This window comes from Schistocerca cancellata, chromosome 2, assembly GCF_023864275.1.
Source record: "Schistocerca cancellata isolate TAMUIC-IGC-003103 chromosome 2, iqSchCanc2.1, whole genome shotgun sequence".
Lineage (NCBI taxonomy): Eukaryota > Metazoa > Arthropoda > Insecta > Orthoptera > Acrididae > Schistocerca > Schistocerca cancellata.
Window position 1 is genome coordinate 358,297,264 of NC_064627.1, and position 20,309 is coordinate 358,317,572.

General features: G+C 44.8%; 1 protein-coding gene across 9 annotated transcripts in view; it reads right to left on the reverse strand.

Annotated features, from left to right (window-relative positions):
• Positions 1-20,309, reverse strand: part of LOC126161747 (sodium bicarbonate cotransporter 3) — a 1,146,839-nt gene that overhangs the window by 311,761 nt on the left and 814,769 nt on the right. The window lies entirely within an intron of this gene.

Below are 20,309 nucleotides of genomic sequence, written 5' to 3' on the forward strand. Positions count from 1 at the left end.
AGGGTGAGTCAAATGAAAACCTTAAATTTGTAATAACAAATCGACATTTCTCGCCGTTATCCTGTAAGTTGGTAAGCGTGCTACAAACAGAGTGCAGAATGGCCTGTAGGTGGCAGCATAGTGCAGATACACACATACCGTCGCGGTACCAGTATAAAGATGGTCGCCCCACTTGCGACTTGCACCAGGGAAGAACAGTGTTCTGTTATTCGGTTTTTGCGTAGTGAAGGTGTGAAACCTATTGGAATTCATAGACGAATGAAGGTTCAGTACGTTGATGCATGTTTCTCACAGCAGCAAGTCTACGAATGGAGTAGGAAGTTCGCAAAGGTGTGGCTTCAGTGGAAGATGCTCCTCGTCCGGGTCAAGCACAACGACTGCATGAGTGGTTGCGCGGATATCAAAAGAATTTTTTTCTAAAGGAATTTATGCACTTTGTAAGCGCTAGAGGACTTGCATTGAGCGTGGGGGAGATTACGTTGAAAAGTGATACAGCTTTGTACCACTTCTGCAAAATAAATAATATTTCAAAAAATTAAGATTTTCATTGACTCACCCTCGTACTAGTTTACATACATGAGGAATTTACGAGTACCGGTTGGAGAGACGTGATTAACAACGTATGGAAGTTTGCGTCTAGCCGTGAGCCGTGCTCGGATAGCCCAATGATAAAGCACTAAGCGCGAAATCAGGGTTCGAGTCCCGATCCAGCAGAAAATTTTGTTTATCATTATTTAATTATACAGTTGATGGTTACCCACATTTCCATATTCGCAACTCCGAATACATTTCATGTATTTAACAACGTCTGTAGTCGCTGGATTCCCTGTTTCTTCGGATGTGCGTGCGTGTTCGAAGGAATATTGCATCGTGCTTCCGAACAACAAAGGAACTACAAAATCGTATTAGGTCTTCTTTCTGTTCCATTCATTTATGGAGCGCGGGAAGAGTTATTGCTTAAAGGTATCTGTGCAGGTTGTAATTAGTCTAATGTTATCTTTACGATCCATACAGGAGCGATACGTTGGGGGTCGTTGTGTACCCCTAGATTCTTCAGGCAAAGCCGGTTCTTGAATCTTTATAAGTAGGCTTTTACCGGTTAGTTTCTGTCTATCTTCAAGCACCTGCCAGTTCAAGTTTTGAGTAAATCGGTGACACTCTCCCAAGGGGTCAAATAAACATGTTGGTCTTCTTTGCATACGTTCAGTATCCTCTGTTAGTTCCATTTGATATCGGTTCAACGCATTTCAGCAATAGTCTAGGTTGGAAGGCACGAGTGGTTTCTAAGAAATTTCGTTTGCACACTGATTGCATTTTACTAGTATCCCGCCAATGCACCGAAGTCGGTCACCTGCTTTACCTACAACTGAGTCTATGTGATCGTTCCATTTAGTTACCCTAGAAATTGTTACACCCATATATTTATGTGAGTTAACCGGTTGTAACTTTGGGATTCAGTGACTTTGTAGTGATATGACACTAATGAGATACATCTCGTTTTGAGAAGTGCAGAATGTTATATTTCTTAACATTTAAAACAAGACGACGAAAATTACGAATGGGTCCTTCCGTTATAAACTAGATTATTGCTTTGATTACTTGTTTACATCAATGTTATATTAGGAGAGAAATGTAATTTACTATACCGTAGAAAAAAACTTTATGGAGAATGGTTTTGAAGTACAGATATGGGAGACAAATAAAAAAGTAAAATCTTTTACAAATTCATTGTAATTTTAATTCAAAGGAAATTTTATTATATACAGTACGTTTAGTTGCTCCTCCTTGTTCAGAAATACAAACATTTTCAAATCCACACAGCAGAACTTACAAGATGGCGCTGCTGTTTATATTCGCAACCTTTTAACTATTCGTAGGGGTCACAAGTCATTGCAACTCTCACCAATGAAGCTAGTGCCAGGGAGCGAGGTGGCACAGTGGCTATCACACTGGACTCGCATTCGGGAGGACGAAGATTCAAACCGGCGTCCGGCCATCCTGATCTAAGTTTTCCGTGAATTCCTTAAATCGCTTCATGCAAATTCCGGGATAGCTCCTTTGAAAGGACGCAGCCGACATCCTTCCCCATCCTTCCTTCATCCAATGGGACCGATGACATCTCTGTTTAGTCCTTTCCCACGAATCAACCAACCAACCAAACTAGTGGCGAGGGAAAATTATTGATTTGACGCTGATGTCAGTTATTTCCACAAATGTTTACATTTCAGCCATTTCCACCCTTTCTCACGTTACAGTAAGTTAAATGTTATTTCAGCGGTCACCTATCAAATAAACACCGAAATCTATGAGTTAGACGCTGTTACACTTCGCTTCCGCTCATTTTTAGGTGTCATCTCCTTCACACCCCACTTCCAACTCCAACGGTCGTTGTCTTCCACCACTAAGATCGAAATAATAAAGCATTTTTTATAGATGGAGCCCCATAGCTTCTACAAATTTATCCAATGCTGTATTAACATCGAAACTCATTTTCAGTCACAGACTATCATCAAGCTCCTAGTCACAGAAATGACGTCACATTCGAAAGTATATAAAATGAAGTAACCACAAACTAGTACTTCCAAACAATTGAAATATGTCAGAATTTGTATTTTTACAGCCATTGCGTCCTTGTCTGGGCATATACTTAAGTGATAACTAATGTGAAGTAAATTGACGAAATACATGCCTTATGTGAATTACTACATGGCATAATTTCACTAAAACTTCACGTTGTCCAAAATTTTACACAGTCACTATTAAGTTCTGATTATATTGTTTACTATACACACTGTTATATGCAGTATAACATGCTCAAAAAATACGGTCTTTCAGTAACACAGGATGCAAAAACCAATGTATTCAAAATATTAGAGTGTTTAGAGGAGACAAAAAGACACAGTTTTTTAATGTGACAAAAATATCACATGTGCAATGGTTTCCCCACCAAGGGTCGAAGGAAGTTTTGACACTAATGATCTTTAGATGGTTCAAATGGCTCTAAGCACAATGGGAGTCAACATCTGAGGTCATCAGTCCCCTAGACTTAGAATTAGCACCTTCTAGGATCATGGAGGTGAAACAAATTATGGAGGATATTGGGTGCAATAGTCACGTAGAGATTAAAAGATTAGCACAAGATACTCTGATGGAAATGGGAAGTGCTATTCCATGAAGCACCAACCTGACTGTTATCGAACTTAGTTTGATTGTGTAATGCTTGTTATATGATGAGCATCTCCACTGTCACCCAAGTGGAAGTCATAGCAATCATCAATATGAGCTCTGAACTCCAAGGTCTGGAATACACTAACGTATCCGTTGTGTCATGGAAGACAGACAGCCTCCAAATGTCATCTTGAGGAATTTCTTGCAATGTCTGAAACACATGCTGCGCAATTTTGAAAGGGTTTCTAGCTGTAAGTCATCTCATAACATGCCAAACATGTTCCATGGGTAATAAATCAGGAGATTAGGCAGGCCAGTTAAGGATCAGTCTGCTACTCCAGGCGTTGTTTATGGTGTGCAATTTAGTGTGGCGTCTTGCATTATGACGCTGGAACATGATATTAGGTTGCCTGCCCCGTTTTTGCTAAATTCTGGAGAGCATTTGGCTGCTCAACAAGAATTACCAAATAAGTTAAGTTGTCATATCCAGTAGCTCCACATACCATGAATCCAGGATTAGAAGAGGTATGGGCACCATCGCTGCTTCCTGCGACCTTTCATCAGGTCATCTCTAGGCACATTGGAATCGAAGTGCCCGTCACAGACAGAAGCGAGACTCATCGCTGAACACTATAGAATGCCCATAATGTCTTGTTAACTCTGGCTCTCTACCATACAAGTTTCTGTTGTCCGTAGTATGTTGCCCCTGTTAAATTAAACATGACAAATAATGATCAAAAACCTGTTTACAGTAGTATGTTCCAATGATTAGAGGGGACACACTGTCTGTAACATCTTTCCAGACTTCGATTTTTGTATCCATCTGTTGACAGAGTCAGTCAGACAATCTTTTGATTGTATCAGGGCGTACTTTCTCTGAAAGGATCCATGTGTGCGTTCATACATTCACCACTCATGCTGCAGTCGTTGCAGTACAGCCAACTGTTATGATCTGCTGGTGTGGTTCTCCAGTGCCCCCTCATGCCAATAATTCGACCTTTATCGAAATTTGAAAGATGGGGACACAGCTGCTCATGCACATCCTCTGAGCATAGCTCGTTGTTATTTAAACCTGAGAACTTGAACTGACGTTAGACACACCCTATAGACACCAGGTACTTGCACAATTCTCGATTTCTGGGACTTGCTCTTCTTTGTGTTGAAAATAAGCTAACGTAAGACTGAAATTTTAATTACATTCCCTACAGGTATGCAAACACTTAAGTATCAGTTTGGTAATATACTGTCATGGAATTCATTATAAGTCACTTTCCAACTATTTCCATCTTGGAACATGGGCAAAGAGAGGGGAAACAGTCGGGGTAAAAAGAGGGGAAACAGTCGGGGCGAAGAGAGGGGAAACAGTCGGGGCGAAGAGAGGGGAAAGAGTCGGGCGAAGAGAGGGGAAAGAGTCGGGCGAAGAGAGGGGAAAGAGTGGGGCGAAGAGAGGGGAAAGAGTCGGGCGAAGAGAGGGGAAAGAGTCGGGCGAAGAGAGGGGAAAGAGTCGGGTGAAGAGAGGGGGAAGAGTCGGGCGAAGAGAGGGGAAAGAGTCGGGCGAAGAGAGGGGAAAGAGTCGGGCGAAGAGAGGGGAAAGAGTCGGGCGAAGAGAGGGGAAACAGTCGGGCGAAGAGAGGGAAATGCTAGGCGAAGAGAGGGAAATGCTAGGCGAAGAGAGGGAAATGCTAGGCGAAGAGAGGGAAATGCTAGGCGAAGAGAGGGAAATGCTAGGTGAAGAGAGGGAAGTCATGTGAAGAGAGGGAAAAGTAAGACAAAGGGATGGAATAATTAGTTGAAGAGAGAATGAGGTTAGAAGAAGAGCGGGAAAGGTTAGTACAAAGCACAGAAAGATAAGCACAAAGCACAGAAAGATAAGCACAAGGCACAGAAAGATTAGTACAAGGCACAAAATTAGTTTGAGACACAATAAAATTGGAAGGCAACATAAAACCGTTTGGAATACCGATGGCTAAAGAAACAATACTCCCACATACGTGGTGAGTGTTCATCACTGTGCTGTCTGTTTTGGTGAGAGACTATTTATAACAAAACCGTACAGTAAGCTTCTAGCCCAGCATCCGGGAGCAGTTAGGCACGTTGTTGCCAAAGTCGCTCAGCACGTCGCTTCTCTACACTGGCGCTCAGGTATTAGTGCAGGCCGTGTGCTGTACGGCTGGGATAGATCGGAGTGACGCCTTCGCGGTGGACGGGCCGTTGGCAGCAAGGGATGGACGACCATCAATCCCTGGATGGCGTTTCACGAAAAGCGATTACCGGCAGCTCGGGCGCCAATCCCGGCTGATTACTCCCAGTTATGACGGTCGAAAAGGCTCCGGCTGCCAGCTCAGCTTACTCCCAGATTACGTGATGTGGGCGGCAGAGGCCGTGTCAGCGAGTTGTCAAGCTGCCTGCGGTAACGGCTTTGGTACCGTAGCGCGGACTACTATTTTGTCCACTTGAGATGATGATGATGTTTCACTGTGCACATCGAATTGAACGATATAGTGCACTGTTATTTACTCCATCCACACTGCACGTCTTCCGAGTCTGTAGTGAAGTTCGGTACTAACGACCACTTCACAACATCGGATGACAGATTGCATTGTGCTTAAAATAATCCAATTCTGAGTAACGTGTTTTGTGAAAGGTAATTTGTATAATCTAGGTCACGACATTTATCGAATGTTTTGTCTTTTCTTCGGGCTCGTCCCCAGTCCCCCTCCCGTGTCGAAGTGTCCCTAATATATTTTTTGTATAATTTGTATAATCTAGGTCACGACATTTATCGCATGTTTTGTCTTTTCTTCGGGCTCGTCCCCACTCCCCTTCCCGTGTCGAAGTGTCCCTAATATATTTTTCTCTATTTTCGTGTCAACTTTAAGCCGTCTGCTTGTCACTTGGGATTTAAGATCCTTAAATCGTATGAATGGCTTCTCTGTTGTAAGGTTACTTCTTTCCTGTGTGTAGGTGACGCACGTCTAGGGTGTCGTCTTTCATCCTTAAAAAAAATGTATCTACGATATGTTTTAACAAGAGTTGATGCGGTTATTTCCACGTGAGTAGTTTATTCTTAGTTTCGATTATTGTAACTAAAATATGGCAGAAATCTTCTGCAGATAACCAGTCGATTATAACGAAGATGAGCTGTTGAATCTCGACCTGCCGAACTCCTGTATGCAGTCCGATTTGCAACTTCATCTTAAATCCTGTTGCTTTCAAATCAGAAGATGCAGTCAGTCGGAGTATAGTGAACACCTCGCTGCACCATCCTGTTACAGATTTGCCATTATTTCCCCGAACTGTTTCAGCGGTGGTATGTCTTTCATACCTAAGCAATCGGTTCTCTTCCTTTTGTGCGATGTAATGTTATCTCCTGCGTATTCAACGCCGACGATCATTAAAACTAAGACTAAATAACTTCACTTATTCCTTTATTCAGTTACTTAAAGTAAAAGTGCATGTAAGAAGTATTAATATTTTAATACGCACATTACATGGGATTTTAAATTTTTCTTCATTGGTTTTATATAGCTTTTACCTACCGTATATTGTAAAATATTATATGGGCCATCCTTTGTTCATTTTAGTCAGTATCTTTGGGTAGACTCAATTTTATTAAGACGACTCACCATTCTGGTTTGATTCTTAACGTGGATAACTTCCCTAAAGCTGCGACTCCTTAATTATCGATCTACACTATGGAAACGTAAAAATTGTAAGCCTGAAGATGTGTTTATCCTGACGGGAAACAGGTGGTTGCGAATAAAGCACCTTCGTACACCTGTGCAGCTTTTGGAAACACCTCATCATTTCAGACTTTTTAATTACTTTATTTTTATGACAATTTGAGTGGTTGTTGAGTGTTGTTATTGTTATTCATAATTAATATTTTACATTATGACCGTTTTGTATTGTTATTCAGTCTCAATTATTATTTTAATCTGCTCTCGTAGTGCTTCTGTTGCCGACCTTTGTGGCCGAGCGGTTCTAGGCGCTTCAGTATATATATATATATATATATATATATATATATATATATATATATATATATATATATACTCCTGGAAATTGAAATAAGAACACCGTGAATTCATTGTCCCAGGAAGGGGAAACTTTATTGACACATTCCTGGGGTCAGATACATCACATGATCACACTGACAGAACCACAGGCACATAGACACAGGCAACAGAGCATGCACAATGTCGGCACTAGTACAGTATATATCCACCTTTCGCAGCAATGCAGGCTGTTATTCTCCCATGGAGACGATCGTAGAGATGCTGGATGTAGTCCTGTGGAACGGCTTGCCATGCCATTTCCACCTGGCGCCTCAGTTGGACCAGCGTTCGTGCTGGACGTGCAGACCGCGTGAGACGACGCTTCATCCAGTCCCAAACATGCGCAATGGGGGACAGATCCGGAGATCTTGCTGGCCAGGGTAGTTGACTTACACCTTCTAGAGCACGCTGGGTGGCACGGGATACATGCGGACGTGCATTGTCCTGTTGGAACAGCAAGTTCCCTTGCCGGTCTAGGAATGGTAGAACGATGGGTTCGATGACGGTTTGGATGTACCGTGCACTATTCAGTGTCCCCTCGACGATCACCAGTGGTGTACGGCCAGTGTAGGAGATCGCTCCCCACACCATGATGCCGGGTGTTGGCCCTGTGTGCCTCGGTCGTATGCAGTCCTGTTTGTGGCGCTCACCTGCACGGCGCCAAACACGCATACGACCATCATTGGCACCAAGGCAGAAGCGACTCTCATCGTTGAAGACGACACGTCTCCATTCGTCCCTCCATTCACGCCTCCCGCGACACAACTGGAGGCGGGCTGCACGATGTTGGGGCGTGAGCGGAAGACGGCCTAACGGTGTGCGGGACCGTAGCCCAGCTTCATGGAGACGGTTGCGAATGGTCCTCGCCGATACCCCAGGAGCAACAGTGTCCCTAATTTGCTGGGAAGTGGCGGTGCGGTCCCCTACGGCACTGCGTATGATCCTACGGTCTTGGCGTGCATCCGTGCGTCGCTGCTTGTACAGCCCTCTCGCAGTGTCCGGAGCAAGTATGGTGGGTCTGACACACCGGTGTCAATGTGTTCTTTTTTCCATTTCTAGGAGTGTATATATAAAGAGAATTTAAATAAAAAGAAATAAATCAGTTTATATTTGGAAATTTATTTTAACATTGATCATTGAAATTTCACCATATTAAATTTGATTCATAAATAAACTGGTGCCTTATTTAGGATTGTAGAAAATGTGAGTTTGTAATCTTACGGAACACATCAAATATGGAGCCAAGATTGGGAGACTGCAAACAACACTGCATTCATAAAATAACACACGAAGAACGTTGAGACATATGCAAGAGGAAATTAACAACAACCAACTGATTCAATTTTCACCCAAAGAAGTTACGTTCGTAGCACAATCCTGTCCGTCATGTAATTACCACACACTGGTATACTAAATTCATACTAACTCTCTGTGAAATCTTCCCGAAAAGAATAGCTGAGGGCTACTTTGATGATTACACCACATGCTTCACGTGGTCAACTTGGTTTACACAAAGAGTGTAACTCCACAATAATTTTGATAATTAAAATAAATTAGATCGAAAAGCAATTTACAAAAGAAAAACCTCGAACTGGTTGCTAACGTCTTACTATTAACCTGATGGGTCAAACAATTGTATAAGCACGTGGTACTGGTCTCACAAAGTACACCCCACGTGGGTTGAACATAAAGAAAAGTTGCTATATTGAAAAATATTGTCAAGACGAGAAGTTATAATCTCACGCACATTCGCATTTAAGATTGTTGATCTTAGTTAGAGTTACTGATCAACACGTGGTTCCACTTTACTCACAAAGTAGTGACAAAGCAACTACCGGAATATATTCTGAACTTCACACGAGAATTACACTGCGCTGCAATTTAAGATAACATTAGATATTTTAGAGCTAAACCTGAAATAAGGGTGATTAAATTTTCAGTTAGGCTGAACTTAAGAAATCCATTGTCCTACGGACTTAGCAGACACGCGCTTAGCCGGAGATCTTACCACTTCAAACGCTCGCCACGGACCGACTGACCTGGTCCCTTTCTGAGGGTGGCTCACAAATACAAACGGAAGTGGCCAGAGGGGCAGCTTCCTATACCAACATGACAAGAGACGGACAGGACCATACTAAGGATAGAAACCTCTCTGCTTTTAGAAAGCGTAGCTACCTGTTCCGACGTTGGTCCTACTGTTCTCTAGCAGACAGGCTTGTCTGCTACCCTCAAGCATGCAACTAGAAATACATTTGCTCATTCATCCTCTCACACAGAAGGGAAGGGGGATGACAGTATCTTATCATATACAGTATATAAAAGAAAGCGGATGTAGGTTCCGTATGAAACTGTGTGACATGAATTACATATAAACTGTGTTTTAAAGTGTAGTAGTGTGACCGATCGTTCTTGTTTATGTGTAAAAGTAACACGTTCCACTACTCAGTCTTCTCCCAGATAGTCAGAAACGCCACAGCAAATTTAGAAGAGGAATTTATGCCGTAAATGACAACAGATTTAAGAAATTAACATGAAAGGAATCCAACAGAGACCTTTCAGGGTTGACAGAGGAGATAGAGAAGATCCAAAGAAGAGCGGCGCGTTTCGTCACAGGTTTATTTGGTAAGAGTGATAGCGCGTTACGGAAATGTTTAGCAAACTCAAGTGGCAGACTCTGCAAGAGAGGCGCTCTGCATCGCGGTGTAGCTTGCTCACCAGGTTTCGAGAGGGTGCGTTTCTGGATGAAGTATCGAATATATTGCTTCCCCTTACTTATACCTCCCGAAGAGATCACGAATGTAAAAGTAGAGAGATTCGAGCGCGCACGGAGGCTTTCCGGCAGTCGTTCTTCCCGCGAACCATAAGCGAGTGGAACAGGAAAGGGAAGTAGTGACAGAGGCACGTAAAGTGACCTCCGTCACACGCCGTTGGGTGGCTTGCGGAGTAGATGTAGGGGGAGGAGAAGGAGAAAAGGGGATAAGAATGACGTGGAGGTAGCAGTCGGAAGAAAGATGTAGAATCAGTGGTGTTTGGGAACTTTGACTTCCATTAATTTTCTCTTTAAAAGACCCACGGCCTAGAGAGAGGGAGAGGGGGAGAGAGAGAGAGAGAGAGAGAGAGAGAGAGAGAGAGAGAGAGAGGGGGGGGGGAGGATGGCGAGGGGGGGGGGGAGGGGCAAACTGTGCAGCGGCTGACCGCCGCACGTACAGCAAATCAGGTGGCGCGCGCCCGCCTCACTGGGTCGAATCAATAGCGGCAGCCGAGCTGTGCCGTGCTGAGCACACGGCCGGCTTCCAATTAACGAGCGCGCCCGTATTACACCCCGCGCCGTAATCTGCCGCTCCGCGCGCCCAGGCGGCAACTGCTCTGCACGGAAACCACTCCACGGTGACGCGCTCTCCAGCCAGCTCCGGGCGCCTCCTCCAACTTTCAAGTCTCGTGTCCAACATCGTAGCAACGTCAGTATAAGACTCACTACCTTTTCTCACATGAAAGGCGTAAAACACACGAACACAGCCCACATCGCTGACGCCAAACTTTAGAGTCACTACGAACATATGTTTATGCTGGGTGTAACAAAAACGTGCAGCCCAACTTTCAGGAAACATTCCTCACACACAGAGGAATAAAATGGATTATATCTACATGGGTCTGGAAACGATTTGTTTCCACGCGAGAGCTCATTTCTTACTTCTCTTCGTAATCACATTAATCGTGGGGAACCAGACAGAACTAGAACTTATCAGCATTACATGAAATGTTCAAAATACCATTTTGGTTACGTTTGTTTATAATTCTTAGGTTCACCGTAAGTGTTTGTTATTCCTACTGAATGAAAGTCATGTGGACACGTGACTCGTTTTGTTGCTTGTGTTGACATGAGACTAATTTCATTGCCCCCCAATCATCAATCACGTAGCGTCAAGTGGTTAGTAGCCAATCCAGCCAACGCGACCTGGTCCCAGGTGCAGAGGGGTCAACGAATGGCCGCACTGGTAAATCCCAGTTCGGTGGCTCGGGATGACAATCACTTAAGAGGACTGGCGATGCACCAGCAATGGCAGTGCCAGACAAGCAGAAAGATGGCATCTTATAACTCCAGAAATTCGAGAGTAAATCAGTCACATAAAAAAGCAAAACTGAATACATCTACGATCTCAGAAAAATGAGGTGTGCCCAACGAGACAGCAATATTTTCAATAGCTTTAAAACTACAGAAGTTTCTATTTTACAATGACAACATTTTCATTATGAACCTTAGAATTAACATCATCTAAACCACGCAGTTCAACAAATGATACTTCAGATGATAGCATTGCACTACAGCTATCATCCGTGAAAGCTAGCCGGCCGGGGTGGCCAAGCGGTTAAAGGCTCTACAGTCTGGAACCGAGTGACCGCTACGGTCGCAGGTTCGAATCCTGCCTCGGGCATGGATGTGTGTGATGTCCTTAGGTTAGTTAGGTTTAAGTAGTTTTAAGTTCTAGGGCACTGATGACCTTAGAAGTTAAGTCCCATAGTGATCAGATCCATTTGAACCGTGAAAGCTACATTTCTGTATCTATTCTGTTTATTGATTTACTACGTTTTTTGTATTTTTTCATTATGTAAATATTTCAGAACCTCCTATTCTCCACAATAACACAGAAACTGAATGTAGCTTGAATGCTTCACACCCTGTCATACTTCGCTAGTTATTTAAGGAATATTTTATTATTTTGACAGTCACTTCGTTTGGTTTGGGGGGGACGGGATCAAACAGCGAGGTCATCAGTCCCATCGGATTAGATAAGGAGCGGAAGGAAGTCGGCCGTACCCTTTCAAAGGAACCATCCCGGCATTTGCCTGATGCGATTTAGGAATATCAAATGGCTCTGAGCACTAAGGGACTTAACTTCTGAGGTCATCAGTCCCCGAGAACTTATGACTACTTAAACCTAACTAACCTAAGGACATCACACATATCCATGCCCGAAGCAGGATTCGAACCTGCGAGCGTAGCAGCCGCGCGGTTCCGGATGAAGCGCCTAGGACCACTCGGTCACCGCAGCCAGCTTAGGGACACTACGGTAAACCTAATTTAGGATGGCCGGACGCGGATTTGAACCGTCGTCCTCCCGAATGCGAGTCCAGTGAGTTAACCATTGGGCCATCTCGCTCGGTGCCAGTTACTTTTTTTTAAATGTTGGTTACAATTGATGTTAAAAACAGTGATAATTTAAAAGTGGTCAATCGCGGTTGTTAACTGACACCACCACTGTAAAGAGTACCGAAAGACGTTTCTATCAAGCAGATATAAATGAGTTTTTACATAATACTTAACGACAATCTGTTGTCATTTAATGTGAGCGTACTTGCGCATAAATGGTGGCTTGTTTATTTATGAGGAAACGGTTATTTATATTTACTGTACATTATTTAACAGTGAGCGAATGTTTATAACATTAGTTTATTTAAAAATTGTCGTAATAGTTAAGAAAGCGATGAAATTGAGCCAGACCATGTCTTTGGATCATAAGATAGATGTATTTTGGTAGGGACGGCCTTCAGCCAATACAGGAGCAGACAGTGGTGGAACACTGCTGAAGTCAAATGGAGACTGATACTTCTCGAGTGAGGATCTCGAGGGAACTATTTTGGACACTTTTACTTTTGATCTCGAGAGAGCACAGTTTTTAGCGTGCTCTTTAAAAAGGCAGCTGTGCTGGTTATATAGTGCGTTTTTTGGCCGATTGGGTGATCGATTCTGGGCGGTGAACGGCCGCTACAATATTTTAACTTTTGTGGAGACTTAGTTTTCACGAGGTCCGAATGTGCTTCAGTGCAGCACAGTATGAGTTTCTACTCGTTATCTCTCGTGTGTTGATTTCTAAATCGTCATGTTGAACTATTTTGAGCTGCTTGATTTATCGTGTATTGTGATCACGAAATGGTCTCAGTTTTTCGTGTGTCTTGGATGGCTGTTTAGTTTGGGAATTCTGCCACAATTCTCGCAACGCTCTCAACACCACTTTACTGCGTTTGGTAAGCTTGCTATCTATCTATTTCTTTAACTGGATATCGTACGATCACTTTCCGTTGTGATATACTTTTATAAATAAGCATTATTCACCATAATTCTCTGGTATAGTCTACATCAGTTTTAGAGGTTTGAATAGAACCTTTTTATTACCTCTGAGGATGCCTTCGTCAGAATGAAAATTTAAAAGCCGTAAAGCTACATTGCGAGAAGGCAATAGACAAAGTTTAGAGCAGACATTCTCAAGTGAAAAATTAAAAACGTTCCAGCCTTTGGTACGTAAACCTCGTAAGGAACAACATTCAGACTGAGCGGCCCAGACTCATTTCGTGAATAACCCAAGAGTGTGTTAGAGGGCCATTAATCTTTCCAATAGACGTATGTGTAAATGAGCAAGTGGATAACTTCGGAAGCTATTCGCACCTGATGCTGATGAATGTAGGAAATTTGTAACGCCAGAATACTGGACCGAAAGTCAGGAAAATCTGTTGGGGAATGGCGCTTGGTGCAGGGCTTGACAATTGACCTTGAACGTAAATAAAGGTAAGATACTGCCCACGAATGGGCGAAGAGAGCGACTACTTCCTGATTTTGCTATTGGTTACAAACAAGTGGAAACAGTATATACGCTAGGACAACTGCGAGAAACCACCAAGAGCTAAAGTACAATTACCACATAAAACAAACTGTAGTAAACACAGATGCCAGGCTGAGATTAATTGGAAGAATGTTAACGTAAAGCTGTGACTAATGAAGATAGTTTTGGAGTCCACACTATTTTACTAGTCACGGTGCTGTTGGCGGTAGTATGCTGTTGATACTGCTGTCGTCTTCCTCCGACCTCTGAAGTGACTTATTCAGCCACTTATCGCGGAACGCACAGTTTGGCGTGGATTCCGAACCAGGGCGCAACTCTGGCATTTCTGACATCAACAGACATTGCTGGGGGCAAAAGAAGTGGCAAGTGACAGGAATGATCGGGGATCGAACCCGAGCCCTGTGGATTTATAATCTGGTCACTGATAACGTTAAGGAAATGTAGTTCATTTAGAGAAGAAGTAACTACTTTTTTGCCTTAATCGCCACGATTGTCTATCAGTCCGGGATCCTTACTGGGTGGGGTTAATAGGGGGGGAGGGGGGAGGGGGGAGAGGGGGGAGGGGAGGGAGGAGAGAGAGAGAGAGAGAGAGAGAGAGAGAGAGAGAGAGAGAGAGAGACGGACTTTAGTTCCAGTGGGAGACAATGGAAGAGAAGAGTCATGCATCTCTAAGACATTGACATTCCGAGACAGAAGTTTCCTGGAAGGGTCGCATTGTTGTGCAGAACTTTAAGTCGAAAGTAAGTTTCACGTGATTTTTCACTTCCAAGCAACATAGCTCAATGAAACTTGGACCATACATGGAAAGAACTGCTACAGTATAGTACAGAAGGTATCTGAGAGAAGTACACAATTAAAGGAACAGAAATGACACTTTTATTGAAAGGCAATAATTACAGTGAATGCGTCTCAATTTGTGATGGTCATCTGAACCGGTCTGCCCGTTCTCCCTACTTAAATCCTACCGAGCTCGTGGGGAGGTTTTGGAGAGACGCACTGCAGCGCCTCCAAATGCACCGACGACCATCCAGCGCGCTTGTGGACGAATGAAACGGCCCACCATAAAAATTCGTATCAGCCATGAGGCCAACGTGGCAGCACGTTGCAGAGCGTGCGCTGCCATTCTGGGTGATCACAAACCCTGTTAACAACCATGTCTCACATTTTGAAATGTCCACAAAACAATAATGAACTGCAGGACCTTCAGTGTAATTATTGCCTTTGAATAGAAGTGTCATCTCTCTTCGTCTCACCGCGCATTTTTTTCAGTTACCTTCTTCACTATACTGCAGCAGTTCTGTCTATGAACGGTCCAAGTTTCATGGAGCGAAAGTCACTTTCGTCAATTTTGGCACACCAATGCATTACTCCCTCACCGACAAGTGCCGCGAAATGAGCACCATGTCCAAGTTAGAGCTCTTACGGAGGTTTAAGCAGTCGTTCTCACTATGCACCATTCACGAGTGGAGCAGGGAAAGACAGTAGAGATGTAGTTGTGGGTGTAGATAATGAACGAACACACCTGAAGAAATTTTTATGGACCTAATATAGAAGCTGGCAAGTATATAAGAACAATCTTTGACGGCACTCTGTACAACATAAAAAGAGGAATAAAGTGTTATAAAAATTTCCAGTCAAACACTTCGTAACGTACAGCATCGCCGAATAAATTGCTCACATTCAGCAGATGTTCTCCCTGTTATTATTAAATATTTAACTGAAAAAATAGGAAGCGTTATTTACGAAGTGTTGTTTTCAAGCTTTACAGAGCTGCGTTAAAAACACTTGTTTATGCTTCAATAGCGTTACAATGAATTCTCATTCTCATTCTCTCTCTCTCTCTCTCTCTCTCTCTCTCTCTCCCTCTCTCTCTCTCTCTCTCTCTGATGACGTTTTGACGCTAACAAGTCACATTGTGCTCAAGTTACGCTGTTTCAACAGCGTTAATTGTAGCCGATTGCAGGTTTCGTGCCACACTGTCGGACTCGTGTGAATGATGTGGATCGAACACAATGCGACCAATTGGATGGTCGACAAAAAAACATGAAATATGGTGTCAGAAAAATTCGCAGGTGTCTGAGTTCTCCCTTTATGAAACACCATGTGGTACATGTTGTACGTTACAATATTGGAAATCAACTGCAGTCCTGACTCTGACGTCATTGCAGTTAAATCTTTCACCTTTCCTTCAAGGTGAATCGCAGTTGTTAAATTTTCGTCTTGATTTCTAACTGATTGTGTGTCACGATCTAGCATTCGTCTGTACCGTAAAAAGTTTCGAAAATGGTTAATAATATCGTTCTACCTAACTAGACGTCGTTAGAGACGGAGCAACAGCTTGACAAGAGCACAGTGAGATCAGGACACCTAGAACGGTATTTGAAAACCTGTTGTTACCGTGCTCCTCAATCCGAACACAGATTTGATGCAGGTCTCCACACAAGCCTATCCTGTGCAATCCTATTAATCTCTGTATAACGACTTCGGTCTACAGTCATGTGAACCTGCATACAACGCCCAAACTTTGGCATCCTTCTACAATTTTTACCCCCCACCCCTTTCACTTCCTTCCATCACCGGAGTGACAATTCGTTGATGCCTCACTACGTGTTCTATTAATCGACGCCTTATCATAGCCGGCCGCTGTGGCCGAGCGGTTCTAGGCGCTTCAGTCCGGAACCGCGCTGCTGCTACGGTCGCAGGTTCGAATCCTGCCTCGTGCATGGATGTGTGTGATGTCCTTAGTTAGGTTTAAGTAGTTCTAAGTCTAGGGGAGTGATGACCTCAGCTGTTAAGTCCCATGGTGCTTAGAGCCATTTGAACCTTATCATTGTCAACTAGCACCTTACCTTTATTTCCACCCCATTAGTTAACTGATCTACCCACCTAATTCTCAGCAGTCTTTGGTAGCACCAAATTTCAAAAGTTTCTACTCTCTTAGAGTCAGTAGTGTGTACATTTCTCCAGAACCCAAACTCATCTTCACCGAGGTGTACTTGTAACCATCTTTCCACTCTTCTGTACTTAACAGCTGTTAGTATTTGGCAACCATGTCTTATTAAACATGGTTCTGAAATATTCACACCTGACAGCAGCTACATTCCTTGGTAATGGAATTCGTATTACCATCTGGTTCAAAATGGTTCAAATGGCTCTGAGCACTATGCGACTTAAATTCTGAGGTCATCAGTCGCTAGAACTTAGAACTAATTAAACGTAACTAACCTAAGGACATCACACACATCCACGCCCGAGGCAGGATTCGAACCTACGACCGTAGCGGTCGCTCGGTTCCAGACTGTAGCGCCCAGAACCGCACGGCCACTCCGGCCGGCCTACCATCTGGAACGCGACAGGAAACTGAGACTTAACGTTGGATGACAATAACACTTTCCGACGAGGAATGATTATTCTCAACGCTGGAATGTCACCTGTCGTCTTCTGAGAGATATATAAAGTCGTTCTTGCTTACAGAGAAGACACGAGTTTACTTAGTCGTTCTTGCTTACAGAGAAGACACGAGTTTACTTGAACGGGGAGCTGTTACCGTCTATCTTGATCGGTGGCTGGTATAAACCATTGTGATAGATGTTCATCATCCATGGTGTGTACGGCTGTTTCCACGATCCCTCTTCATAGTTGACACTGATGGACTCGTGATATATTTCTACCATGGAGGCAATCGAATAGTGCATACACAGGGTGAACATGAATAAAACCGACGAACTGCACGGCCGGATTCCTGATGGACTGAAGGTCCTATGAACATGTGTCCGGAAATGGACAACAAATCGTCCCGGAACACACTATAGAGCTGCAGCTCATCAGCGTCACCACAGATGTTCAAACTGGCCTCCATGGGATGCAATGCACGCGTTCACACGTCGCGTCAGCGACTGCCGTACTCTTGGCTTGAAATGTTGTGTGATGTGGTTGGTATCTGTGAGATAACTTGTTTTTCTATAGCCGCGCTACATCTCGACCGATTCCGTTTCTGCTTGGCCGTACACGAACACCATCTCGGATTGTTCCTGACATGAATACCGTGAGTCACATAGCCTGCAACACACAAGGAACACACGGCGCGTGGTCAGAGGAACGGTAATTCGTCAGCGTCATCTACCGTGGCAACGAGGCATTTCGGGAAACATGTTCATAGGAACTCTTTTCTTCCATTTCCACTCTGGAATCCGTCCCTGCAGTTTGTCGGTTTTATTAATGTTTACTCTTTACTTGTTATCTGGGACACAGCCCAGTTTGGACTTTTAGAATCGCATTCAAACTTTTTCCCTAGGGACCTGGCTCGTGAAGCTACAGCCAGAAAACAAACAGCTCGCACTCTTAAGAAGTGAGTGTCTGTCGGCGGTCAAATAGTCCCTCGGGAAGTTTAGTACGAGAACATCCGCCAACAGCTGCGAAGAATCTTTTTATTAAAGGGACGCACCATGTGAATAGGAGCATCTTTAGCCACCGGTCAGTAGTAAAAACGCCGAGCACCTGCACAGCGTGTGTGGATTGAGGGGTAAAGCTGGCCACCTACTGCCGAGCCTGGATGTCATGGCCGGCCGCGGTGGCCGAGCGGTTCTAGGCGCTTCAGTCCGGAACCGCGCGACCACTACGGTTGCAGGTTCGAATCTTGTCTCGGGCATGGATGTGTGTGATGTCCTTAGATTAGTTAGGTTTAAGTAGTTCTAAGTTCTAGGGGATTGATGACCTCAGATGTTAAGTCCCATAGTGCTCAGAGCCATTTGAACCGGATGTCATGAAACACACGGTACTCGTATTACACTCCTGGAAATTGAAATAAGAACACCGTGAATTCATTGTCCCAGGAAGGGGAAACTTTATTGACACATTCCTGGGGTCAGATACATCATATGATCACACTGACAGAACCACAGGCACATAGACACAGGCAACAGAGCATGCACAATGTCGGCACTAGTACAGTGTATATCCACCTTTCGCAGCAATGCAGGCTGCTATTCTCCCATGGAGACGATCGTAGAGATGCTGGATGTAGTCCTGTGGAACGGCTTGCCATGCCATTTCCAGCTGGCGCCTCAGTTGGACCAGCGTTCGTGCTGGACGTGCAGACCGCGTGAGACGACGCTTCATCCAGTCCCAAACATGCTCAATGGGGGACAGATCCGGAGATCTTGCTGGCCAGGGTAGTTGACTTACACCTTCTAGAGCACGTTGGGTGGCACGGGATACATGCGGACGTGCATTGTCCTGTTGGAACAGCAAGTTCCCTTGCCGGTCTAGGAATGGTAGAACGATGGGTTCGATGACGGTTTGGATGTACCGTGCACTATTCAGTGTCCCCTCGACGATCACCAGTAGTGTATGGCCAGTGTAGGAGATCGCTCCCCACACCATGATGCCGGGTGTTGGCCCTGTGTGCCTCGGTCGTATGCAGTCCTGATTGTGGCGCTCACCTGCACGGCGCCAAACACGCATACGACCATCATTGGCACCAAGGCAGAAGCGACTCTCATCGCTGAAGACGACACGTCTCCATTCGTCCCTCCATTCACGCCTGTCGCGACACCACTGGAGGCGGGCTGCACGATGTTGGGGCGTGAGCGGAAGACGGCCTAACGGTGTGCGGGACCGTAGGCCAGCTTCATGGAGACGGTTGCGAATGGTCCTCGCCGATACCCCAGGAGCAACAGTGTCCCTAATTTGCTGGGAAGTGGCGGTGCGGTCCCCTACGGCACTGCGTAGGATCCTACGGTCTTGGCGTGCATCCGTGCGTCGCTGCGGTCCGTTCCCAGGTCGACGGGCACGTGCGCCTTCCGCCGACCACTGGCGACAACATCGATGTACTGTGGAGACCTCACGCCCCACGTGTTGAGCAATTCGGCGGTACGTCCACCCGGCCTCCCGCATGCCCACTATACGCCCTCTCCCAAAGTCCGTCAACTGCACATACGGTTCACGTCCACGCTGTCGCGGCATGCTACCAGTGTTAAAGACTGCGATGGAGCTCCGTATGCCACGGCAAACTGGCTGACACTGACGGCGGCGGTGCACAAATGCTGCGCAGCTAGCGCCATTCGACGGCCAACACCGCGGTTCCTGGTGTGTCCGCTGTGCCGTGCGTGTGATCATTGCTTGTACAGCCCTCTCGCAGTGTCCGGAGCAAGTATGGTGGGTCTGACACACCGGTGTCAATGTGTTCTTTTTTCCATTTCCAGGAGTGTAGAATACTCATGTTGCCGAATTCAAATAATCGGTTGTGTTAACTGGAAGTGATGACTGTGTACGCAATGGCACCCCATACCATTACACCAGGGGCTGGGTCCTTATGATAAAGATGTACCGGGTGGTTATAATTACAGTGCAGCTACTCACGGAGGGTCCAGGGTGCGAGCTGTAATTATCGTATGGCAGCGAAACATGGTAGATATGCTAATGTGCCAATGCGGAAGCTATTTAAACCGGGGAAAAATTAGTTCCA